Below are 25,836 nucleotides of genomic sequence, written 5' to 3'. Positions count from 1 at the left end.
AAGCCCTCATCTGCTTTTAGTTTTACTCATTTATTCATGTTTTACTGTACCAGATGAAACATGGAGAAGCCTAGACATCGGTGCAACGTGTGCGACAAGACTTTCAGTGAAAAGTCCAACCTGACGAGACATCTGAAGATCCATGCCGTTGCCAGGGAGACCTTTGACTGTGATGTCTGCAGGAAGAGCTTGACCACTAAGTCATCGCTGGTCAGCCATCAACAGCAACACCAGTACCCCAACATCATTTTGTACCGGCAAGGAGAGGCCAGGCTGCAGTGTACAGAGGCAGCAAAGTCTGTGGCAGAGGCCCCCAGCACCGTTGTTGACCCTACATGGCTGGATCCCAAGACAGCAGAGGCGGCTGCCAAGAGGTCTGGGGGTGAGCTGTGGAAAGGTCAGCTGGTCATCGTGTTCGGGAAGTACGCCGGTCAGACCTTCAGGTGGCTTCTAGAAAACGATGTCGGCTGACTGGTATGGTTGCTGTTCCAGTACTGCCAGCAGGGAGAGCAGAACGAGCTGCTGAAGTGGCAGAAGGAGCGACTGCTCGAGTACACCAGAGAGTTCCCTCCTGTCACATGGCACCTTGACAGGAGGTTGAAGGTAAGATAAACTCAGTTACCTTTTAGACCTGAGTAATTGATGTTAAGCAGTAACCAGTATTAGTAAAAGTATTATTTTATGAGATTATTCTATGGTTGTGTTTTATTTTCTGCAGAAAGCTCAGACTGTCCCCGACCTCCCTCAGGACCCCAACTACGCCAGCGATGCCGAGTTGTTGGCTGCTGCAGGTATAGTAGTATTATGCTGAAATTAACATGAAATGACTTTGTAGTATGCTGTGGAGCTGCTAGAACTTGTGTTTGTGCCACGTGAAATTCATCAGTATGTGGGTCATTCTACAGAAACGTCCCATTTTGGTATGACAAAATGTCTTAAAATGTATTTCTTTTTCTAACATTTAAAATTAGACCACATTATTATATTACAATTTGACTTCATGAATACACATAAATGACAGCTTAATGATTTTTTATTTTTTTTGTACATTTATTTAAAGACTGCATGTCCCCTTTTTTGTCACTGGTGTTACCTTACTTCTCTGGCATTTTTAAAACATTTTTATGAAATATTATTTCTAAATTTTTTCAGCACATGCAGTCAGAGTTACAGAATGATAATGATAATGCAAAAAATAAGAAGATTATGTGTTATTTATTTTAATCAGGTTAGTTAAAAGTGTGATTGAATGATGATAATTCAATTGCGCCACCATGTATTTGCTATAACAATGAAAATATCTGAAAAACAGTTATAAAAAAAGAAATGATGCAATCCTTTACATCTTAATTCTTGAGTGTAGCAGAATTCAATGGATGTAAAATTATTATCATGTCACATATGACACATTTTATTTAATGTGACAGACAAAAAACAGTAACACCAGTGACAAAATTAATCACCAGTGACGTATACATAGGACCAAAGATCCTTAATTTTTCAACTAAAATTAAGTAGACTGGACTAAATTTTTACATTTGGTGTACAATCAAAGACTTATCATTGACACTTAGTGAAAGCAATCAGAAAAAGATCATGAACAACATTTTAAAACTGTCTGTAAAATATGCTGTCTGTAAAGTCGCTGCACTGAATTTAGCTATATACCCTTAATTTAGCCATCTAAATTGCCCAAAGGAGGATTAACAATGAGAAAGAAAAGTTATAATCAGGTAATTTTAGTGCTATTTTATGCAAAAGAACTAAATGAATAGCTTTAAATAAAGTTCATCTATAAACGGGTAACACCAGTGACGGTAACACCAGTGACAATTTCATAAAAAGGTAACACCAGTGACATTGTTCATGAAAAAATGCATTTTATAAAATGGCTGCTGCAAGGTATCAAACCACATGTTGTCAATCATGATATATTCACTAAATCAAGTAATTTAATCCATTTGTATTCTAGTTTTTTAAAATTTCTAAAATATGACCTAACAATAAAGTAGGTCATTTCCCATTTTTCTTTCAAAATAAGAGATTTTTGTTAAAGGTAACACCAGTGACAACTCCAGGGGACCACTACTTTCATTAAATATTTTATAAGATTTATTTGGAATTTTTTTTTTTTTTTATGGCATTTACATTTATATATTTGATAGTTACGCATACATTATTGTATTTTAAATGGTAGAAAAAACTGTTTCTGAGCTCAAAATAAAGCACTTTCCCTCTGTACATGACTGTGGGGACGAGCACTTCTGTGGTGTTTGGAATTTTTATAATTAATTAAAAAACAAATATTGCCACATTGGTGGCTCAAGGTTTAATTGTTCAAATAACATATTGTTTCATATTAAAATATAAAAAAATTTGTAAAAGTGTTTTTCAAGTGTAATATTTCTGTAAAGTCTAGGGACAGAAAAGTGGACGTTTCTGTAGAATGACCCATGTATCGAGCAATGCAGTTGATACATTTTTGTGGTGTTCTCCTCTTCAGAGAGTGTCCTGGACAGGTCCGAGGCGTCGGTCAGCACGCAGCTGACCACCTGGGGAGACCTCGCCAGCTCTGTGTTTCAGGACGACAGGCCCGGACCCTCGTCCCTCCGAGAGACCTCGGAACCCGGTGGCGTCGTGCTGGAGGGCTGGCAGAAGTTCTGGGAGCAGCTGCCTGAATCCGCCCAAGCCCTTGGTATAGCCCCCGCGAACATCAAGTGGCTGAAGACCAACGAGACCTATGGGCTGTTCGAGAGGGCGTCCAAGTACAAGAATGTCAGGGGAGAGATGGCCGAGAGGAAGCTCTTTAAGGAGAAGATGGAGTTCCACCCGCCCCCACCTCCTATGGCCGTCAAGGGAGCTGTGCCCAACATGCTCTCCTTCTTCACTACCCCTGCCTTCTTCTGGCGCCCGGTCGGCGTGATGAAGGCATTGATCCGCTGCCCCAACACCAACTGCCCTGCACTGCCAGATTACTACCTGGAGAAGAGAGGGTACGGCAGCTACGCCAGGCAAGTGTGCGGCTTGAACTTTCATTATACCCTGCTGACCGAGAGGTTGATGTGCAAACACTGTCTCAAGCTGAGGGAGGAGCCGAGCCAGGCGCATGCGGACGACGCCGACGAGGAGGATGGCGCCCAACGTGCCCAGCAGCAGTACACCTGGCTGGCATACAGTCCGAAAATTCTGATGAACCTCGCCCCGGCCGTCAGAAGCATGTTCCCTGCCATAATCTGCGGCAAGCGTGCTGTGGACAGGAGTGTAGTCACCCTGTTGAGCGACCGACTCAACGCTGTCTCAATGAGCAAGGTGCAGAGGCTGCTGCAGCAGGGCCACGATGAGTGGTACGTGGAGCGTCGGGACCTGTACCAGACTCTCCTGTACGATGCCCACACGTTGGCGGCTGGATCGTCTTCGTCTCAGCGAGGCATCCTGTCGTTTGCCAGAGTAGCCGGCACTTACACCCCTCCCATCGCCCCGTCTCCCCTTCCGTCTGCTTGGGTCCTGAGGCGTGCGCACCTGATCCTGGAGATGGAGAAGATGTCCGTGTACAGGGACCAGATCCTCAGTACGACTGGGGAAATCTTGTGTATCGACGGCACGAGGAAGGGGGCTTTCATGAGTGCCATGGCGGGTGCCGTGCTCGCCTACAACAAGGCGGACATGATGCTCCTGGTCCAGGCGGTCAGGAACGGTAACCCAGAGCTCTACGGCAGGTTCTCTGATGAGGAGATGATGGCCTTCCTCAAGCCTCATCAGATCAGATCGTATGTAAGGCGTATTACCCGTGGGGTTGTGGTAAGTGTGGCTTTCATATTCAGGTATCGGTCAGATCCAGCTTTGAAAATAAATGTATGTGTTAAATGTGTGAATGTGTTTAATGTGATTAAACACTCGACACTGAGAATATATCCTATGTGTTACAGGAGACTGCTTTGGTGATAGAGTCCATCCTTGCTGAGTTCCGGGGACCAGCCGGCCTTGACATCGATGGCATTCACCTGTTCAAGTCGCCAGAGGCAGTCGACGCTCACTGGGCAGTTGCGAGCAAGCACCTCAGTTGCATGCAGGTGGGTTAATGTCTTTGCGGTCATCGTGTGTCAAAACCATTCAAACTTGTATATGGCAACATTTCAAAAGGACACCAGAATAAATAAGGACCTTGCAATATGTTGTGTGTTACAGGATCCCCCTGGCATACCGCTGTATTTGTCTGTGAAGGTGGTGGTGATGAACGGCGTCCCACTGAACAAGCTCAAGTGCCGGCGAGGCAGCAACTCTCTGGAGGGGTATATATAAAGCTTTATTGCAGACACATGTTCATATAGCACATCATACAGTATAATTTAAAAAGAAAAGTGTCAATGATAGTTTCAATGATACATTTTATTTCACAGCTCCAGTCATCACTTGTAAACATTGTACACAATAACAGTCAAAATGGAAACGTGTTTCAGGTATACTTGGTGTCCTTTGCCATGCAGTGGAACAACCGCATGGCATCGCTCCGTGTCGCTGGTGGTCATGGCCGGCAGACGTCGTGCTTGGACGCGCGGCAGATCCAGCGCGTCAACCAGCAGGCCGAGGTTCTCTTTGGCAAGGAGCATGTCCTGGAGCCCAACTTTGCTGCACCGATGCCGGTCCCCGAAGTGTATGAGCACCCCGACGAGGAGGAGCTCCTTGGTGTCGAGTACGCCATGTGCCAGTCCACCAGCTTCACTGCCAGGGACTACTACGTGCAGAAAGGTACAGTACTTGATCACACACTTAAACAATGATGACAAACCTGGTGCAAAAAAAAATATTGTTGTGTAGACACATTTGTGATTAGTACGATTACATATTTGCAGTTGAGGAAGAGCAGTCGCGTGAGGAGGAGGAGGAGGAGGAAGAGTCGGCTGAGCAGGGAGATGACGAGACGGCGGACGAAGGTCTCGGAATGTCTTCTGATACAGAGGAGGACCCGATAGACAGAGTCTGTGGGAAGCACGTCGTCCTCACCCAGGCAGAACAGGCGGAAGAGGAGGACAGTCCTGCCCTGCAGGACGCGCTGATGAGCCATCGACATCTGCATCTGCCAGGTATAGAGGAAGTGGAGGCACTGGCCTTGCTCCTCCTAGAACTGGCCGACAACAGCGACCACCACCTAGTGCCGGCTGACCTCAGGCAGAAGATCGCCGCCGCTGCCAGCTCTCTCCACGACCACGACAAGACCGCCGCCCGCTTCATCAAGCGGTATGAGTCCAGGTGGGGCTACACCTTGTTCGGTCGGTGCCTTGGGGCGGACTCTCCCGAGACCAGAGCAGCCCAGAAGACCAAGTTTGGCTGCATGAGGTACGCTCAGGCGGCACAGGTGACCGAGGACAGTCGCCTGCTCTACCTCCTCCTCAAGATGCTGAAGAACCGAGCGCCGGCCAATCAGCTCACCTCCCCCAGCAAGATCACGGCTTCTTTGAAGGGACAGTATAAGAGGATTGCAGACCGAGTCTGAGACGACCCCATCCTCGGCGGTCTCGCCATTCCACTGCCCAACTTGAACGCCAAGTCCATCTCGACCTGCGCTGCCAGGGAGGAGAAAAAGGCCAACTACGGGGCGATGGTACTGCCGAAGGTGACACCTCACCTGAAAGTGCTGTCGGACGCACCGTTCCCGGAAGCTCCTGCGCTGCCAACATCCCTCCCACCGCCAGACCGGCCTCAGGTCCAGTACCAGCACGTTCATCACGAGGCTGGAAAAAGGCGTGGTGAGAAGCGGAGGTAAGTTGTCATAAGCACTTTGTTTCACCTGTTGGCTGTGGAAAGCAAATAACACACACGTCATATCAATACTCATTACATGTGTATTTTATATTTCCAGATTATTTGTTGAAGAGCCAGAGCCTGTGCCTCCTGTGAACCGGCCCGTTCAGCCCACGGTGTCGTCCTCCTCCACTCGGCCAAAGCCTGCTGAGCCCACCCCCATTCTGCCAAGGCCTGCTGAGCCTACACACCTCGAGCCAAAGCCTGCTGCGTCCACCTATGGACCACCCCCTGTGTCGGCAGCACCCATACTGCTGGTTCTCCCCGCACAGCCACAGGCTCCCTCCGTCCTGTTTCGTGGGCCATCGTGCAGCCAGAGCTTTGTACCTCCTGCACCAACAGTCAAGGCATTCATGCCGAACAAGTCCTCGCGGCCATGTGGGGCTTGCCACGTGCCTAATTGTGGTGGACAGCGGAAGAGGTACACACCTTCCAAGGACAAAGTGGCTGGAAGCACCCAGAAGATATTTTCCTACTGTCCATCCACTAGGAAATCCACCACCTCTGGGTTTGACAATGTGGTGTTCGACAGTTTTGAACACTTTAAAAGTGTGGTGGATGCGGAGTTGGAAAAGAGGAGAACTGTGTAAATAATTGTAAATAACTGTGTAAATAACTTACCTGTGTGATGCCACTTCTCCTATGCCATCTGTAGGAGAGAGAAAGAGGCTTGTTTGTGTTGGTTTGTGTGTTTGTTTGTACTTGCTGAAGCACTTTGAAACACAATCTATTTATTTATATAGTTCAAAAGTTCAAAAAAATGCACTTTACAGTTTTACTTAAGAATGTTCTTGTGTTTGTTTTTTTTATTATTATTTATGTTGCTGTTAAAATGCACTTTGTAGTATCTTTTTTTTTTATACAAACATGTTCTGGCATATGTTCAATATCAAGGCCAATCATTTTAAACTTAATCAGTTCTGATCTAACACAATCAGTTTACATACCCTTTAGTGGTTGTTCATGTTCAGATAATCTGTGTTTTTGTCATATGTGTTGTTTGTTTGTCTTTGTCAGCTTCATGTCTTTGTGATGTTTGTATGTCTTTGTCTGCTTCATGTTTAACAAAAGTTTGCCAAAGAAAACACACAAAAAAATGTAACAGACAGGAATGGCTTGAGCCTTTATTTGTTGATTAGTGACCTGAGTCTTTGGATAATCCTGTTCTTTATTGGGCTTTGGCCTGTACAAACCAATTGTTCATTTGGTATGCAAGTTTGTGTTTTTAATTGTTAAGTGTTTTTGATTATTATTAATGTTATTTATGTGTGCGTGTCCTTGTGATGTTTGTATGTCTGTCAGCTCCATGTTTAACTAAATGTTTGCAAATGGTAGTAAATGTTTGTCTCTCGTGTTCTCGCTCGTAGATCTGTACCTTGTCGTGGTGAGCGAGCTTTAACCCAAACAGATCTTGTTTACTTGTGTTTTCATGCATTGCCTTTTAAATGAAACACATTCTGGGTGAAAAATAAAAGTTGTAAAAGTATTTCAAGTATTTTGGAGTCTCTGTATGCTTGGGTTTCAAGGGGTGGGATAGTGTAAAAAAAAAAAACACATCAAAGCAATTAGAAGTCCTTGTCTGATACATTTGATGCACTGATACATTACACCCTTTCTTAATTCAGCCCAAAAATGTAACAATTGCACACTGTTCCACTTGACTATATGAATCTCATCAGCTACATCAACTCAAACTATGATAATAATAAACAAAACATTCAGCAGACTAGTGGATTTCAATAAACTAGGCCTTGTACAGTATATGACCATTTCTGTAAATAACACTTCAGGGCATTGACCACCAGATGGCACCATCCGTTTTGATCATTTTCGATCAATCCCAGGGATGAGCAATATGTACTTGGGGGGGTCATGAGCCATTCCCAGGCGGTCTCCCATCCAAGTACTAACCAGGCCCGACTCTGCTTAGCTTTCGAGATCAGACGAGATCGGGCGTGCTCAGAGTGGTATGGCCGTAAGCTAAATCTGCAGCCAAGAGTGGGCTATTTAAGATATTCAAACACCCATTATTCATGATGATTCACGCCTCCACGCATACTGTGTTTCTTGACAAAAAGTGTCTTACAAAAATCAATATATGGTTTTATATGAAGGACTAGGCAGGATAATTTTTACATAATTTTGAAGCAAAAACTCTAGCCTCCAATACCCAGAAGTCTTGTGAACACAGATTTAATATATATTTTTTGGCCTTATTTCAGTGACTTAAGTTTGTTTTTTTCAATAACCATGCATAAACGTTATTCCTTCAAAAACACAAACATGTACATACATGTTCCTCACATATTATGGTAGCCTAGTTTGTGCTGAATACAGCGTAATGACACTTTTTCCATTAATATGTTTATGAACAACTGAAAAAAGCACAAATGTCAGGGCATGTCAAAACTTCTCCAGGCCCCAAATCAGCCTCAGACTCCAGAGGGTTAATGTCGAAATCATAGCTGGCTAACTTTGCCACCCATCGCTGCTCACAACAATCCAATTTTGGCTTTGTCATGATATGGGTCAGTGGATTATTATCAGTGAATTTATTACCTCTTAGCCATTGGCTAAACTTGTCGCACACTGCCCATTTTAAAGCCAGAAATTCTAATCTATGAGCAGGATAGTTTCTCTGAGACAGAGACAGCGATTTACTAGCGAATGCGATAGGCCTGGAAATAGTGTCGCCCTGTTGCACTTGGGAAAGAACAGCCCCAAGGCCATCCAGTGGAAAGCATAAAAGGCTGATCAAAGTTTGGAGTTGTGCCAGAACCACACTATTAAGCAAGGACGATTTCAGCATCTCAAAGGCTCTGACATGGTCATCAGTCCAGTGTTCACGACTCAGCTTATGGCCCTGTGAAGAGCGCTTCAACCTCCAACCACCTTTAGATTTTCTCGTCTGCCCTGCAAGCAGTTCAAAGAGAGGTCTACCAATGGATGAGTACTTGGGTATGAAATGTTGATAATTTACCATACCAAGAAATTACCTTATATGTTTCTGACTCTGAGTCACGCCATCCTGTTCCATCAGATTAGTCATTCTTGCAATACTCTCAACTTTACAACAAGTCATTCTTGCAATACTTTCAACTTTACAAGGGTCAGTAGACACCTGTCTCATCAACTATGTGTCCTAGAAACTTAACTGACTTTCTGAGAAAATAACATTTCTTTGGTGACAGTTTCAAGTTGTGTCCACGCAATCTGCTAAAGACCATTTCCAGTCACTCCAAAGCAGTCTTTTCATTAGGGGCAAAAACAAGAAGATCATCAAGATAACAGAGTAGGCTTAAGAAGTTCTGATCACCAAAAATTGCTGTCATCATTATCATAAAACTACCAGGACTATTACATAACACCTGCGGAAGACCGTTGTATTCGTACAGCCCCATTGGGGTTGTAAAAGCTGAATATTTCCTGTCATCAACATGCAGGGGCATATTTTAAAACCCCGATGTGAGATCCATGGTGCTGAACAAACAATTACCACCTAGTGCAGCCAAGCAATCAGCTTGGTGGGGAAGCGGGTATGCATCTTTGGATGTTCTTTTATACAGCCACCGAAAATCAGTGCAGATGCGCAGGTCCCCATTCTTTTTCCAAACCAGCACCAGTGGAGAGGCAAATTCGCTGGTTGACTTTCAAATTATATCTCTCTCTTCCATCTCATTAAGTACTTTGTGAAGAACCTGATAATGACTCGGAGGCACTCTCCGGTACAGCAAGCGAAAGGGTCTGGTATCAGTAAGGTGAATTCTGTGCATGAATCCCTCAGCCCTACCACAATCAAGATGATGGCAGGAGAAAATGAAGAGTTTGGTTCCAAAAGGCAATAACTCCATTTAGATTCATTTGAGTAAAAAGGTGTTTTCTTTACCAAGAAAGTGGCAAGATGTTTCAAACATTCACATAGCATCTTTTGGTTATAAAAATATTAAAAATTCAAATCTACATTTTAATTTTAAAAGGTTTGTTATAAAAGCGTATTATTTTTTCCCCAAAATGCAATAAGTCCATGACACATTTTTCAAAATGCAATTAATCCATCAATATAAAATGTATTTGTCATATTGAAAATACACAGCAAAGTAAGTTGATTCACATATATGACAGCCTCTGAACTTTGTCAATACTAATCTTATATCAGAGGTCGCGTTAACCGAAAATTATCCGTCATTGACGGAAAAATCTGAAGGCCGTCCGTCATTTTGACAGATTACACTGAGGGTGATCTATAGTAAATTGTAACTGTAATTCACACCCCTGTCCAGTTGGTGGCAAGTGTGCTCCAATGTAGCAGCAGAGCTCTGGATCCAGAACAGAATCTTTTGCTATGCGTTTGATAATGCACAGGCGAGTACCCAGAAGCTACAACTCTCTATCACGCCACATTAAAGAGCGTCAAAATGGTATTTATTGCTTGAATTTCTTAATGAAATGGACAGAATTTGAAATCTGAGACTGTTTCATATCAAAAGCAACACAAAGCTTTAAGCTTATTGCGATTTATTAGATGGGAGGCGCACTACTGTTTATTCATCAACTGAAAACAGCATATAGCCTACCATAAGATCCACTGGGATTTAAGAATCGATATTATTTTTATGAATGTGACCAAAACAGCAAGGAGACATTTTAATTGTTTATTAATAAAGTAATGTTTTCTGAATCAATGTCGGCTGCAAAGATGAAGTTAACATTACTGACTCTCATCATCTCCTCATAGTGGAGATAGAGAGAGAACGCACTAGAGAGAGAACGCACATTTCATTCGGTTTAGTCTACATAATCAGAGTAGCCTATTTCTTTTTGTTTTGAATCATTTCGTTTTCGTTAAAGTAGATATTTAAAGCTTTCTATAGATATATTTCTCATGTCTGTGAGTCAAGCAGCTGCTGAGTTTTTCATTTAGCCTGTAAGACGTGCTCCAGTTCACGCGCCAGTGATCGCGCCCGCGCCTCCATGTCAAGATTAAATTGCCTGCTATATATTTGCTTCTTATTTATTAAATCCAGGCAGTTGGTTGATGAAACATTGATTAAAATTAAGATACAATTTTTACAAAATGAAATTCACTTTAAAGAAAGGTTTTCTACAAAACAAAACTTAATGAAGTGGTCAAAATCATGTCTGACCCACTCCATGTCTCTCGATATATTGCGCATCTTATGATGCATCTTACTCATGGTGTTCACTTTTCATAATCAAATAGATGAATTTAAAACATAACATAGGACTATTTAAACAAATATGAAACTACGTTTTCTTTAAAGGCTACAACACGTAGCCTATAGTATAGTACAGAGAAATTTCATGTTAAAGTAAAAGTTACGCAGTCTAATCTGTTAATCTGTTCTTCAAAATAAATGGATAAACCTATATCGTCCTGTAGGTTCATAATTAAAAATGAAAATGTGAACAAAAATAAAAGCAATTAAATGTGTTATTATAATTAAAATATGAAAATGACGGGTAACAGTAGATTATGATGGAATTTTTACGACCCTGTCCGTCAAAATGTCAAAAAGTCTAGCGCAACCTCTGTCTTATATACAGGTATTTTACTAAATATTCAGCCGTCGCTCCCAAAATGAATTCAAGGAGTCATCTTGTTAATGTTATAAATGAATCATGTCTCCATTTGTTATTACCAATTAAAGAGTATCTGGCACCACCACACGGTTAAAATAAACACATATGCAGAGTACATTGGTATTAAAAACGGCTTTTAAAAACTGTCTATGATTCAGTTTTGGGGACCATGACAGAAGTTTGATGCTGTCGTGGAACAAGCAACAGCCGGCATTGTTCCTCCTCACGACTTGAGTGCCTCGTCTTCTTAATCTTCTCACGTAAATGATTACATTTCGATGACTTGCGTTTCTTCCCCACCGCAGAAACCACCACAGGTTCATCAATGCCATCAAAATTATTAATTTTTCTTTTCTTTTTTTTTTTTTTTTTTTTGTTAAATCACAAAGTAAGGAAAACTAGGACGCCGGGTGTATTCAGGCCAGCGCCATTACTGTTTTACAGTACGTGGAATGGTGCGCTGTGATTGGATCAGTGGATATATCGCATTCTGCAGAGAAAGGAGACTGGTGTTTGTCATGTTTTGGAAAGAAAGGGAGAAAACATGACAGAATAACACGACGGATATCACATTTTGTGCAAAATTAATAAATGACTTTTCAATACCGACCAGATACAATACTGATTTTGGCGGAAACAAAATTTTATAAAAAAATTGCATTTATCGTGTTTTGTAACCAAACTCTTCAAATATCCTCATACCGCAAAACAAGGTCCAGAAGTTGTTTCTTACAACCTTCAGGAACCTCACTTGAGTTAATGTCCAGCCCTCCCAGACCAACACGTAGCAGCTGCTCATTTAACTCATTTACCCCTCCACCCTGGCTTGATGTGGAGTCAGCTACCTGAGAATAGCTCAATAGAGGAACATCTTTACTGATAGGTACAACATCTTCCATATATTCAAGTGCCACACATGCATACACATCAGCGATCTTTGCATTGTGTCTAAGCAATATTTGCTGATGAGCAGGGGCGCAGGAGACATTTTCAAAGTGGGGGGGACCAAACTGCGTTTGGGGGGGGCGGTGTTGTTAATGAATAAATGTACATGTAAATCACCACGGGCGGTGCACGTGTGCATGCGTCTTTCCACGATCATGGGCAAAGGAGCTTCTTTGAAAGGCTGAGCGGAATGCGGGAAATGAAGTATGCCCGGGCCTTAACCGCCTTACATTGTAATGGACTGGAGCTCACGGTTCACATCGGGAGAAATGGCAACACGGGGGCACCGCGATGCGACCGCAAAGGGCACTTTCACTTTCACGATCAAAGTGCATGCCACTGATAAGCATTATGCAGTATTACAGTAGCCCATACACATACATGTTGCTGGTCGAGGCAATCACTTTTGTTTAGCTTTCAGGGATCTCTTTTATAGATGCCATCAATGCTTTTACCTTTCTAGATGTAATTACAGAAATCAAAACAGTCCATAAACTATAAACTTCAGTCAATCCAGCTCGCGCATCAACCTGAGAGATCAGCCTCCTGTCAAATTTCTCGGTTTCTGAATGGACGGTTTAGCTTGATTGACAAACGCTAACGTTCGGGCATGATTTATATACCATCGACCTGTCCTAAAACGTTAGCATGCTTTGATCGATTGCTTGGAGATCGCATGTTTCTCCGTTCGAGAGCGCATTTCCTGTTCACATCCGTGACAAAACAGTTGATTATTTACGAACGAAAGCTCAAAGAAATGTGAAAATGGTCTCATTTTAAAGAAAATATCCTAAGCTAAAAGATGATATAATTTGACTGATTGAAGCCCTTATCAAAAGTGCGGGGGTCGATTTCTCTCTTTTCAAAACTGCAGGGGTCCTGACCCCCCTGTCCCTCGTGTCAACGGCGCCCCTGCTGATGAGACATGTTAATGAGCTTCAGTGGTATCCACCCCACAGAGGAGTGCAAAGTCTACCCACTAACACATGTCTGGGAGCTGATCTGGAAGTAGTAGGTTCAGTAATCACAGTACTACCTAGAGAAATACCTGTAGCACTAGACTTATCCAACTTTCCCCACAGCAGGTATTCACGCCCGGGTTCTAGACACACTGCTGCAGTACATCTGACTGTACCAATCTTATCTGGAATTTCCCCACCCTTCCAACGTTCCACTCCTGCTAACATAGAAAGAAACTGTTCAGATTCTAAATCAGCATTCAAACATGGATGAGACAATGCTTTCCAGTAGGCAGGACAACGTTTAGACTGTTGGATCACATGTTTGATTACATTTGTCCCTATTATAAAGTCATCCAGTTGGCCATGAACAATCAGGGTATAGGCACAATGATCTTACAGCCATACACTTCCATTTCAACATCATAAGCAGATTTAGGCTTTGCTCGACTGCCGCCACAGCCTATAAGAACTACATCAAGTAGTTTGGCCTCTGCATTTTCACTCATTGGGTCTCATTCATGAAACACGAGCAGAACGAATTTTTGTGTAAATCATGTGTAAAGTGGTTCTGGCGTAAATTTTCGGATTCATTAAAATGTTTGTATTTTCCAAATGTTAGTTGGTACGAATGAAATCTACACCTGCTCCCAGCCACGCGTAAATAGTGCGTTTAACATCCGAACGTTTTGCTCATTAATAAGGCTGCATTTTAATTCACCTTAATAAGGTACATTACACAGCATTTTGAAAAAATATTATATATAGTAATTACATACATTTTTTCTTTTTACTTTTATTATGAGAGCCAGTAATAGCATCTGCAAATGGAGCACTTTAATCAAATAATTAATTGATTTCAATAGAGCTGGGCAAACTAATGGCCCCAAATGGCCAAAATTCTTTGTTTGGTGTCATAATATGATGCCCATATATAGTTGTCAGTCGGATTTAATGGGCGGGATTTATGGTAATTGAGAACGACTGATTGGAATTCATTAACACACACATTTCACTATCACTTCTGACGTTTACGAAGTATTTGTGAATCAGGAGAAGAGTTTTCGGGAAGGTCTCTTTATGCGCAAATCACTCACATAGTTACTCGTATATTTATGAATGTTTCATGAATGAGACCCTTTGTACAAGCTATTGAACCGCTATCGCGCATGACACCAAGAATTAACTTGTTCCCCGCAATGACTGGCATGTAAAACAAACTGTCGCTTCTGCATATTGTGTTGGTGTTCTGTACAATGACATTTTCAGTTGAATCACAAAAGTCTTTGGGCAGCGTAGACGCAGCTTCAATATCAACATCAGTCATATGGGAGTTGCTACCTGGACCCGTACACCCCCCCCCACCATATACAGGTCTATCAGTTTCCCCCTGTCTGACTCAGCGCAGTCAAACTGTCGCTTCTGCATATTGTGTTGGTGTTCTGTACAATGACATTTTCAGTTGAATCACAAAAGTCTTTGGGCAGCGTAGACGCAGCTTCAATATCAACATCAGTCATATGGGAGTTGCTACCTGGACCCGTACACCCCCCCACCATATACAGGTCTATCAGTTTCCCCCTGTCTGACTCAGCGCAGTCTCTGCGCTGAGACACTCTGCGTGGACATGCATTGTGTGTGTGACCTGAGGAAAAACAAGAGAAACGTAGCCTTTCTCTAAGACAATGAGTTTTGATGGAATGAGTTCGTGCTTTACAGACATTGCATACTCTCACTCCGTCGCCTTGTCTAAAATCAGCAATGTGCGAAATATGAGCATTGCTATTTTGCGCCACTTTCTCAAGCACTTGTTCTAGCATACTCATCATGCGGCTGAAGATTTCCCCATCTGGTTTCCGCACATTTTGTGCCGTGGAGGTGACTGTGTCAGTACAATAAGCACCCCATAGCTGACTTTGTGCAGGTAGAGGAACATTGGGACAGCTTGCCTGTGCATTAGATTCACAAAGTTCAAATGGCTGTGGTGGGTCATCGCACTGAACGACAGCAGCAGCAAGGTTTCGAAGATGAGGACTAGCATGTCTCAATGGTGCTTTTTTTTTCTCTCTGGTAATCATCCAACCTCCGCTGGATGTCTCTCGCATTCCACTCGTCAATTGGCTTGCATTTAACCCTTTCAAGTGTGAGTTTAAAATATTCTAACTGACCCCCCAGAGTGAGGTTGTTTTTAAGGCGACCGTTATTTTAGAACGTTTGCCCTTATTGTTTCCATGGCGATGTGTCATGCGTGTCACGAACGCTGAACACAGCCACAATAACTCTGTATGACAGATGGATCACTATTATTTTGTTTTTCCTTTTTTATTTATAATATATTTGCGAACTTGCTTACCATGTCATCAACTATATGATATTCCGATTCTCAAATATGTGTAAGTGAGTGTGTTTTGTCATTTTAAAACCTTTATAAATGATCTTTATCTTGATCTATAATGTGAGATGGGCGCCGCCATCTTAGTTTGCGCTGCAGTTCAGAGTCCTGTCAGTCGGATTTACAGTTTCTCCCGAAATATATGCAAGTAAGTGGCTGGTGAACTGGATGAATAATATAGTAAACTTTATAGTTACTTTGGCCCATTATGCGTGTCTGATATGAATAAATGTCAGCAAATTATATTTGAATGGATTGTCATTGCTGCTTCCACTGATGTCTGACATCAGTGTGTATTTTATAAACTCTAAATGTATTGTTTTAATGGTGCTTATGTGTATTTAAATGTCTGAAACCTTAAAAAAAAAACATTATGTGGCTGAAAACATGGCATAGCTGTGATATGACAAAAGCTGCGCGCGTCCGTCTCGCAGCCAAAGTGCGAAAGCACAGTTTGAATCTGGCAGTTATGTGACGTCGCTGAATGTTCGAAATCCCATATGTGGGACCGTACCACTCAAAGGGTTAAAGAGGCATGACAACTCAGGGTCAGGGCAGTGTTTTACAAACATACGCGCCACTTCCATGCTAAAATTATCCATAACTCTACCCTGTCTGCACAACACTTCTTCAGCCAAATCAGCTGCTTTGTTAAGTCTAATCCAGTAATCGACTGGATTTTCTTTTGGCTCTGGACATGTGGAATAAAAATCAGCCAGAAGCAAACAAGAAGAAGCATTGCTGAAGTATTTGAGCAGTATGGAATAGATCATTTCAGGGTGGCGTACCACATCCAGAGATACATCACTCCTTAACCCAATTTTTACGATGTCTCTCGCTTTGCCCATTAGTTTCGAAAGTATCTTGTAAGCTTGGTCGGATACTGGACACTTCTGTTTGTTTAGTTGAGATTTTGTCAACTCAATCTAATCACAGACAGAGTATTTATCAGAACCGTCACCTTTAAATATCACTGGTTCCCTGTCTGCTTTAACATGAACTGTGACTTGAGGCGTATCTTGTCTGACGCTATCAGAGCCCACATGTCTGCTATTCTGTGAGTTACAATTAGCATTTATAACTCCAGTCTCAGCAAGTCTTGCCATGATCGAATCACCTATTTGGGTTCCGAGTCTACCCATCATATCTGTCAACTGTTGCAATGCATGGTCTGTATTAACAGCTCATGGAGTGTAAACAAAAGGCCCATCCCCCAAAGATGGTCTCATTGTCGGATTAGTCGTGGTATGACCATGCCCTATACCCTTTTCAATATCGTTCATAGATTTCCAATCCCTCCACAAAATAACTTGTTGCTTGTCATGCCACTATTATTCAACCCAGAAAGCAAAACACCTCTCCCTCTAGGGTCAAATGGGCTAGTAGCATCATAATCTGAAGGAAATTTCTCAGCCATTATTTCAAAATGGATGAGGGGGGATAAAAGAAAATAGAAAACAAAAAGAATAAAGAAAAAAAATCCTTACAAAACAACTAAATTACACATGAACTTGTATAAACAGATTAAGTTAAATCACTAATGCATTGCAAATTGAATCCTAGATTCAAATTGAGTCAAGTTCAAAATGAGTCCAAAGTTCATCAAATGTTTCACTTGACTTAAAAATAAAAATAAAAAAATAAAATACTGTTCAGAATGTAAAAGGAACGACCAACCAGTCTACTATTCGTCCAGTCTTCTTGATTCCGCGATGAAAACATGACGTTTCAGCAACCACTTGGCGATCTGCATCATGCGGATCTTCGTGATGTGACGAGTCACAGCACCGGTGTAAAGCCACCTTTCCACTGTACACGACAAACGACAGCCGATGGACCGGAAGTCATTCATTTCCAATGGAGAATAGTACGGGGGCTGCGTGGAGTTCCAATCATATGCGAATGCGGAAATTTCGGATCCGATTTGAGCTTCGGATGCATTGAAATATTTGAACTTCTGCAACTAGACAGTATGCGACCGACCGGATATTAGGTATTCTAATCAAAACTATTAGCGCGAAGTTAGAATTACCAACATTTTAACACTTTAACATTATTCTGTAAACACTATTTCTGTAAAATGGCGGTTATTAATAATTATGTCAATATATATATTTTTTTATAATTATTAAATCAATTTTTACCTTGATTAGCTCTCTAAAATCTACAATGTTTTTATTTTAGATGTATTGAGGGACATTTGCTTGTGTGGATATATTAATACATGCACTAACGTTACATTCATTAAAATCGCTCAGTTTACCACGGTGAATAAGCAGAGGGTAAAGCCGCCTTTCCACTGCACACGACAAACGACAGCCGTTGGACCGGAAGTCATTCATTTCCAATGGAGAGTAGTACGGGGGCTGCGTGGAGTTCCGATCATACGCGAATGCGGAAATTTCGGATCTGATTTGAGCTTCGGATGCGTTAAAATATTTGAACTTCTGCGGCTAGACCGTATGCGACCGGCCGACCTGATATGATGTATTCTAATCAAAACGATGAGCGTGAAGTTAGAATTACCAATATTTTAACACTTTAACGTTATGTAAACACTATTTCTTTAAAATAGCGGTTATTAATAATTATGTAAAAAAAAAAAAAAAAAAAAATATATATATATATATATATATATATATATATATATATATATATATATATATATATAATAATAATAATAATAAGAAGAAGAAGAATTATATATAAATATATATATATATATATATATATATATATATATATATATATATATATATATATATATGAGCAATATCACACGAGTAGCCGTGCAATATGGCTGTATATCAGCACGCTGTGATTCGTCCGTAGGTAATCACAGCGTGCTGATATACAGCCATCGCACAGCTACGAGTGGGATATTGCGTTTATACAACAGTTCGACGGCACGAGTGTGTAAATAAATAAGAACAACAACGGACTAGTTATTAAAAAAAAAAAAATAGGTCACCATTTACGCTGGTTATGTGGGTTTTACAAATATTTAACGAATGAAAAGGATTTTAAAGGTCCCGTTCTTCATGATCCCATGTTTCAAACTTTAGTTAGTGTGTAATGTTGTTGTTAGAGTATAAATAAAATCTGTAATATTTTAAAGCTCAAAGTTCAATGCCAAGCGAGATATTTTATTTAACAGAAGTCGCCTACATCGAACGGCCAGTTTGGACTACATCCCTCTACTTCCTTCTTTAATGACATCACTAAAACAGTTTTTTGACTAACCTCCGCCCACAGGAATACACAAGAGTTGCGTTTGTAGAGTGTGTTTGTCGCCATGTCGGTCCAATCACCGGGTCTGATTCCGGCTCAAATTGATAGGGTAAGCGCGTGCATCTCCACGTTATGGTAAGAGGCGTGACCTTTCCGGGCAAGATGCGCCAGAGCCATATAGAGAGAGAGTTGCGACAACTCCATAGACTCCAATGGAACGGTTTTTTACAGCAATGGCGGCTCGTGGAGCCTCTCAATAGTTCCCGGAAGTAGCAGCCGCGCCGTAGAGTTACAGCAGAACAGACCGTTTGTGATGCACTTTTAAAAGGTAAGCCGTTTAAATTATAATATTTTATAGTATCAGTACATCTGAATCAAATTAACTTGTGTATTAAAGCATGCTAGCTGATATTGCTCACTAAATAAATAGTTCCAGGGGATGTTATCAGATAGTAGATTAGATAATAGATTAAAACAATTTATTCATCGTTGTGTAATTAGAGAAAAGGGATTCTAAACGGGGTTAAATATAACTTTGGGGCTTGTGGTGGGTGAAAGTGGTAAAATGAGAATATCCTTATTCCTTATTAAATGTACAACCCAGGTGAAAAAATACTATAGTAAATAGTATTGTGTTTTTGAACCATACTATAGTAAATTGTAGTATACTATATTATAGTATTTACAACACGTTGTTAATGAATGCTACAGCATACTGCAATATAGTGAACTGATAAACTGTAATAAATACTGTAGTATACTTTAGTTTTTTACTACAGTATACTGTAGTGTATATTGTAGTATAATATACCCTAAAGTTGTAGAAAACTTAGTACAGTATTGGGTAACGTAATTTGTTTATATTACTATAGTTCTTTTATTATCACAGCAACTATAGAATTACCACAACAAATTAATTCAAGTACTTTACTATAGTATGGTTCAAAAACACTATGGTATTTACTATAAATTACTATAATATTTTTTCACCTGGGAATAAAGAAAAAAATACTTATTTTAGAATTTATATTCGAGAATGTATTGTGATTCTGTTGACTGTCTATTATGTGTCAGCTCAGCTGATTTTTGGATTGATGGGGAGAGGGAAGTTTATAAGTGAGATTAAAAAAAACAATGCTTACAAGCAGCAAAAAAAAAAAAAAAAAAAAAATTATATATATATATATATATATATATATATATATATATATATATATATATATATATATATACACACACACACACACTAGGCTAAATGGGAAATCATACTAAATACCAAAACTGTATATTATATACTACTACTGTATTTAATTTCTCCCATTTTGTTTCCTTTTATCTTGCTTTCAATACAAGCACAAAGGGGATTCAGATCCTGAAGACTCCATGCAATGATGCTGTCACCGCCAGTCTCTGCTCCTTGGATTTTGCAAGCTTTTCCTTGCTCCTTATTTTTAATAAACCTTTAATAAACATAAAAGTTCCCAGTGTTGTTTTTTGTGAAAAAAGGCAGATACACCTGTATATGATTAACACACAACTTGGCGCACAATCTTTAGTTCTATTTATATTGCTCCTGTTGACTAGAACATAACTTTCTCCTTTCCGTGTCAGTGTTGAAACCATGCATTCATACTGCTTTCTCTGAGTGACTGGATCATCCTCATGCAGCACTGCAAACCATAGCGGAGACTACAAGAACATGTAGGAAAGGACAGACGAAATGCTTGACATGCAGTTTATTATAAATGTATAAATCCATTGTATACTAAATCAGTGCAAAAGTCAATGTGTGTATAATGTTTTATTTTAGAATTGAATATATTGTGTATGAATGTATATATAATAAGTGAATGGGGTGCATAAGAATTGTAAACATTAAGATTAATTAAATTTCACTTCATTAAATTTTTCATTTCACTTATTTGCAATGGGTTTTTTAAGACAATCACCTGTCACCTGCATGTCTCCTGTCCCTGTAAAACTATAGTGAACATGACATAATTGCCCTTAACTAACATACAAGTTTAAAAACATAAAAATGCTTCAAAACAACTGCAACGTGATCTTTAAACAAGGTAATGTTAGCCAGAAATATGTTAACAAGGCAGGCAACGCTGGTTGAAAACACTAATCCTCAAATATTAGCAGGTTTTTATCTTTTAAAAACAACATTGCTGTAACTACATACATTCACATGTCGGTGTATTATATAAATATTGTAAACCGATGCATTTATTGACTATAAATTACCAAAAATCACGGTTCTGTCTCTCAAACCCTATCATTTTGAATTGCCACCGAAGCACTTTCTGGAACTATCTGAAGGCTACACGAATCACGTGACGATCAAGCGTTTTGAACTTCCGTTGTCGCAACTCTCCCTGCGTTCCATTCAGAAGGGCTCTCATCCCTATGCCCTAATCCCTTCAAAGGGTTTACCCTCCGGAGTGAGAGCTTCGAAGGGATGAAGGGTGAAGGGATCAAAAAAACTCTTCTTTTGGAATGCACTTCTGCGTCATCTTAACGAGACAATCAGGGTGGAGTAGATTGTGCAAGCTGCGCCCTTTATTTAACGTTAGTTTATTTATTTATTTATTTTAGGTTTGGCGCATGTAGGCTATATTGTATTTATGTATTTTAAACATTTGAATGGACTGATAAAGGGAGCTGTAAAGTATTTTTGTTTAAGTAGAAAGTCGTTTTGACCATAATAATGTACCAAATCTAACTCATATAAATATTAGGCTACAATAGTACAGAAAAATATTATATATTTAAAATATGTATAAAATATTATACATACCTTTATAGTTAATCGAACTCTGAGCCTCCTGTACCCATTCTGTGACGTCAAACTTCCCTATGCAAAGGATCATGGGGGCCCGAAGTGTCCATCAGTTGTTCCCTTCGAAATCCTTAATTCCGAAGGGCCCTTTGAAGTGGCCAGTTTTGAGCACTTCGGTTTGGAACGACCCTTCAATATGGCGGCCATGATTATTTTCCCTCCGAAGTGCCCTTCGGAAGGCGATATATCCCGTTTGGAACGCACTGCATGTCTCTCTATGGCTCTGAGATGCGCTAAACTGCTGTCGAATCACAACACAGGAACCGCTGGCACAATCAGAACTCGTTACGTATTTCTGAAGGAGGGACTTCATAGAACACGGAAGTCATCAGCCCGTTTTTTATGGCAGTGGAAACAGCGGTATACAGATAAGTAAATTATGTGAAAAATACTGTGTTTTTTTACACGCGAAACATGAACACATGTTATATTGCACACTATAAAAACAATCAAAGCTTCAAAAAAACACGAAAAACGGGACCTTTAAAGAGCTTGTGACAAAAGGATCCTCAAACTGTCAATCAAACCTCATTAATCCGCCTCACCTCGTGAATGAAGTGCGCACGCAGTTTGGACATTTCCTCTGTGCAATGCAAAGGTAAATAAAGATCTGATGTTTGAAAAAAATTGTAAAGCGTTTTCTTTACTCAAAAAACCATATGTTTATAAAGTTTAATGTTTTACGTATTTGAAGAGCGGAGAAGAGTCTGATATGTCCCGTCTAGTTGTAGCCAATATGCATGTATATTGGATGTAACGTACGTTTATTATTATCAAATTTAATATAGCACAATTCGACTTGCTCTGGAACAAATAATAGATTAATAAGACCAAAGATTGCCCGTTCTATGTACTCAAATTGAATTATGTCTCATGTTTAACCACTATAAGAGGCAGCGGCAAATCCCTGAGGCACTGGCCGAGATTAAGCTGTTCTCGGTGGTTACAGAAGCACTGAACGGCCGCTGACGCACTCGAGCTTGCATCTCCGAAAACGTCAAAACAAATTGTAAAATAGGCGCTGTTATTAAATATGAGTCACATATTTCAGGTCTAAACAACAACATTCTCGCCTAAAAAACTATTAAAACTACAGTTCGTGGTACAAGAAGTAGTATTTGTAAAATGACGGTCACTTCAAGCGGAGTGATACAAACGGTGAAAAGGCAGTAGGAGTGCTGTTATCACTGAAATATCGCGTGGCTATCAGCCAATCAGATTCGAGAACCAGACAGAACCGTTGTATAAATATATATATTTTATGATTATTAAACCAATTTTTACGTTGATTAGCTCTATAAAATATACTAGTATGTTTTTATTTTAGATGTTTTGAGGGTAATTTGCTTTATGGATATATTCATACATGCATTAACGTTACATTCATTAAAATCGTTCAGTTTACCATGGTGGTTGCTGGATTGGAATAAGCCGAGGGTAACGGTTGCTTCACTACCAATTTCAAAGTTCCGTGCGACTGCTGCTAGGGGGCAAAATGAGACAATCGGATGCGAATGTCTTGTGCAGTGGAAAGGCGGCTTAACGGTTGCTTCTAGTGATGTGTCGTTCTTGAACGATTCGTTCATTTTGAACGAATCTTTAATGTGACTCGGGAAGAACGAGTCGTCTCGGGGGGTGATTCGTTCAGTCGCGCATGTGCAATATTCTACAGGTTCTGTACTGCTAGTAGTAGTTCACCTGTTGATTCAATTGATTAGTTAATTTCATGAGTCTTTCGGGTTTTGAGTCGTTCCTTAATCACGTGACAGACCCATACGCTACCAATGCATTCTGAGCCGGTGTTATGAAATATTCAGTGTCTGAGATTTTCGGTGACACTGGGCGGAGCTTACATGAATATTCACGTTTCCTGTTTTGAGTTAAAGTGCCACTGAAAATGTTAATGCACGCTCTTCGGCTTACATTAAAGGTAATTAGCATATGTTTCAGCGTTAAACGAAGTGAATTATATTCTGTTATTGATGCACAAGATTTTATAAGCTATATTGTGTGATGTTGTGTCATGTGTTAGTTATGTTTGATATGAACACAGGCAATGATTCGCCAGAGGTGTCGTTAGAATTCGCTAAACGAGTCAATAGTGTTTTAAGTAGCCTATTTTTGTTGTTTCTGTATTACCTTGAGTCTTTTAAGTATGTGGTTTTGAAAGTTTGCCAAAATGTATGGTAGCATAATAATATTAATTGTAAACTCCTGTGGTGAAGGCAGCAGTAAACTTTCCTAGTTTGCAGAAGGACTTCTAATCTGGGTAGATTTGTATTTCTATATGTAATGTTTCAAAAATTGCGCACATACAAGAAACCATGTTAATGTACTTTAAATATAGTTTATTTATTATCCAAATAGGCCACAGTGAATTATGCATGTGATAACTAATATAATATCTATAGCAAATATTCTTACATTCCCCAAATTTGACTTTTGCCAATAAATATCCCTGTACACCAGACAAAGCATACACTTTTATTTTTCACTTTTTTTCGAACATGACAGTGTATTAAAAATTTTAATAATACATGTTTGTTGTAATGTCATTTTATTATATATTTCAGATTGAATGTGTCAATAGCAAAGGTATCACTGGGATCACAAGAGCAGACCAAACTTTAATTTGTCTGGGATCCCAAGACCCTGTGTAAAGTGTGTTAATCTGTGTTTAAATACAAGTATTTTTGCTAATTAAATATGTCATATGTCGTGACTTCTCATTTGTGAATAAAATTCCAACACAGAATCAGTTGCTCTTTTTTTATTCAAAGTTAAACTATACTCTCATTATTTACTTTCATCTTTGATATTACAGATATGCAAATTACTGGTCTATTATTTTAGCAGCTAATTTAACATAAATAAAATTTTAATTGTTATGGAAAGCTTGTAGAATACAACTAATACATTTCATTGTGAATATTCTGCAGGTTTGATCATTTAGTTCCATATAGTTTCATATCAACACTGTTAAACTGAATCCTGATTCACAGTGCTTCGTTTTTTCCACATTGAAATTTTATTTTGTCGATGAAATGCATCATTTTGTGGGAAAAAAGATTGAGAATGTTTCCTAATAATATGAAAAAAATAACACTTTAGGATTTAATAAAGTCTCTTTAAAAATATTTACCAACTGAGCAAGCAATTAAGAAATGACAGAACAATCACAGTAGTATGTATATATGTCTGATTATCCACATAACAATAATATTCCTCATACTTTTGCCAATTGTCTTCTCCATATAAATATTTTTAAATAAAACCTGCATTAGTAACTTTTAGTTTTGTAGCTGATCAATTTAACCACTTGTAATTCAATTTTAACATTTTAATTGTTGTGGAAAGCGCATTAAAATAAAACCTTGTGAAAGTGCTGCAGGGAAGCTAATATCACTGTCTCATGTTTCTATTCATAGAGAGCATTGTGTGTTTTGCAGAAAAGGATAAAGAAGTTTTACATTAATTCATGCAAGTCAAAAACATAAACGGAACATAAATCTAACTCTCAATGTGTTTTAAAAATAATAATGTCTGGTTAAAGTTATGCAGGCTATCTGAGAAAGCAATATAGGGAATGACACAATCACAACTGAAACTTTTATTATGCAACCACAGTTACATTTATACAAGTTATCTTCTCAAACGAACTAAAATAAAATCAAAACAGTTGTAGCCTACTAAAACAAACAAACTCGATGTTGGCGCATTTCCTAACGATAGACCACCAGTGGCTGTAATCACTACTAAAGTATATCTCAGGACACAATGTAACCTACAAACAATTGAGCATACATAAACAGTTATTAATAAAAAAGAATCATAAATTCATTCGACACAATCAAACACAATCACGTTACAGAAAACAGTTCCGTGATCCAAGGACAATCCACTAACACTTTCAGTGGCGCTTTAACTCAAAACAGGAAACTCGTGAATATTCATGTAAGCTCCGCCCAGTGTCACCGAAAATCTCAGACACCGAATATTTCATAACACCGGAAAGAGAATTGATTAGTTCTTTTTATGAGTCTTTCGGGTTTTTGAGTCCTTCC

At 39.8% G+C, this 25,836-nt stretch overlaps 1 long non-coding RNA gene across 1 annotated transcript; it reads left to right on the top strand.

Moving 5' to 3' along the window:
* The first annotated feature begins 19,101 nt into the window (after positions 1 to 19,101).
* Positions 19,102 to 20,404, top strand: LOC125249602. Its single transcript, XR_007180590.1, has 2 exons — positions 19,102 to 19,255; positions 20,281 to 20,404. It is a non-coding gene; the product is annotated as an uncharacterized LOC125249602 (long non-coding RNA).
* The last annotated feature ends 5,432 nt before the right edge of the window (positions 20,405 to 25,836 follow it).

Source organism: Megalobrama amblycephala, linkage group LG16 (genome assembly GCF_018812025.1).
Source record: "Megalobrama amblycephala isolate DHTTF-2021 linkage group LG16, ASM1881202v1, whole genome shotgun sequence".
Lineage (NCBI taxonomy): Eukaryota > Metazoa > Chordata > Actinopteri > Cypriniformes > Xenocyprididae > Megalobrama > Megalobrama amblycephala.
Note: the sequence above shows the minus strand (reverse complement) of the source record. Positions and strands in the feature narration are given on the sequence as shown.